Genomic DNA, 2,261 nt, shown 5'->3' on the forward strand with positions numbered 1-2,261 from the left:
ATGGAGACCAGCCACTCTGCAGCACAGAGGATAGATATTAACTTAAAAATACATAACAGCAGCATATGCAACATGAGAGAACTAGGAAAAGTAATTCTCTTACACTAGATGCATAGGAGGAGCCCCCCCAGAAGATCACTCCTGCAGCTCCCAATGCAACGCTCTCGCCAATGGTGGAGACCAAATCTTTCTGCAAAGGATGTATATGAATACTTTAGTTGTATAAGATGTATTATAGAGAATCTGAGCTCTAGTTACATATAGAGCAATGGGTTATATAAGCAACTACAGCCCACAGTTAAATATATGCTGTACAAGCAATAATAGCTATTTTAAGGCCAAAAACATGAAAATTACATGAGTCATTATGTTTTATATCAATGAGTTGGAAAAAAGACTAATCTGGTGAAGGGTTACCTTGAATTCCCACCAAATTAACATAATTACATATAAAATGTCTGAACAACAGGAGCAGATTGGAACAGAAGCCAAATTATTTGAAGCGCACACACCTGGCCAGTAAACTTCATTCAGCAGGTGTAAATTAACTATTTAACTCTTCAATGGGATCTGAGCTAAACTATGTGTTTTTTATTTTTAATTGACAGACTGCTGGACTTCACCAGGTGACAGTTACTTCTTTACCATTTCATATGTTTTCACATTCTCCCTCATAACATCAATTTATATCCCCACGGGGCGTTTTGTTGAATTAGCAAGGAAGTAAATGGACTCAGAGCTGAACTCTGTAGATACCAGGGAGGTTTTATATTTTGGTACTTTCAGCCTCAGTTTGTCATGTAGCATGGTGTATTTAAATGAGCAGGCAAACTTTTAGAAATCTCATTTTAGGTAAGAAATGCACACCAAATTTAGCTTTTTTATAGTAAAGCCCAACCTTAACGAGCTAACTGCAAATATAAAATGTTATGGGAAACTTTAAACATCAACTCCAAACTATTTGTCTTTTTTAAATAAAAAATATTTCAGTGATTTCCCTGGTTCAAATTATAAATAATTACTCATGATAGAAAAGTTTAAATTAAGTATTTTTGAACTTTGGTAATTATAGGAAACAACAAAAATCTGTATCTGGTAGGTCATAGTTTTACAAAAAGTGTAACTCTCCTCCTGGAGCTGCTGCCTAGTGGCTGGTGCAGAGCGCGGCAGGTGTATTTATATGGGTGGAGCAGAGACATGTAGAGGGAACATATCGGGCTGCTTTAGCTGATGCTTAGATTAGGTTTACGGACGAACAGGAAAATAAATTTCCTACCATCCCGGTCACAACAGATGGTTTGCGTGAGTTTCTCTGTGTGTGACGAAGGTGCCACACAGAGAAATTGACACAAAAGCTATAAATGGCTGGGAAAAGTGAGAGTTAATCTATAAAACTGACTGAATATCAAAATATAGACTAAAAGATGGAGTACAGACAATTTCTATGTTTCTTTATGATCCTGCTATTTATCATTACATTGAAAATAATAAATTTTTGTTTAATTGTTATCCCGGTTAACTTAAAAAGTGAGGTGCTACTGTTACAGGCTAATTTTCAAGGCTACACAAAAGTAAATGTTAAGGCTCCACACATATGAAAAAGTGGGATGATGTGAATGTCCGATATTCACATAATCCCACTGTTGCTAGTCCAACAGTATTTACCAATAATTTTTTCTAATTTTTTTATCAGATTGCTTGATTAATCATAAGAATAATTGAAAGATTACTTGATTACTAAAATAACAGTTTACAACAGCACTATTTCCTCCAATCAACCAACCTCAGTTAAAAGGGTCATCACATCTCTGAAAGTGGGTTGACTATAAACAAAAACAGGACGTGCCAATCCATCCCCAACAGATGCAAGGCGCATTGCCTCCTTCACCCTGTTCAGGACAAACAGCCGTGCCTGATCAGTGGAGCGCAGGTCAGGATCCAGGTATATTGAGGGGAAAAGGGCGGTGCTTTCATTCCACAGCCAGTTCAGTTCATCATTGCGCTCATACTCAACATCAGGACAACGTCCTGTGAAGCTACCCATTTTCCCTTTGTAGTTATGGTTGTAACAATCAGGAAATAGGTAGAAGCCCCACAGCTGATTCGGTCTCAAATTTTTACCCTGTTTCAGGGTCTCCTGCATGAATTGACGAGCTGAAAGTTCAAATTCTTCTTTTGCAGCAGTCGCCACTTGCCCTTGAGTCAATGTAGAGTTCTTTTTGGCCAACAGCTCACGTGATTTCCTTCTATAGATATCTTTG

General features: G+C 37.6%; 1 long non-coding RNA gene across 1 annotated transcript; it reads right to left on the minus strand.

Annotated features, from left to right (window-relative positions):
• Window positions 1-111: 111 nt before the first annotated feature.
• Window positions 112-2,047, minus strand: LOC107836311 (uncharacterized). Its single transcript, XR_001662188.1, has 2 exons — window positions 1,784-2,047; window positions 112-190 (listed from the first exon to the last, which is right to left on the minus strand). It is a non-coding gene; the product is annotated as an uncharacterized LOC107836311 (long non-coding RNA).
• Between the last annotated feature and the right edge of the window lie 214 nt (window positions 2,048-2,261).

The sequence above is a fragment of the Poecilia formosa genome, unplaced genomic scaffold (assembly GCF_000485575.1).
Source record: "Poecilia formosa unplaced genomic scaffold, Poecilia_formosa-5.1.2 Scaffold2, whole genome shotgun sequence".
NCBI classification, from domain to species: Eukaryota; Metazoa; Chordata; class Actinopteri; order Cyprinodontiformes; family Poeciliidae; genus Poecilia; species Poecilia formosa.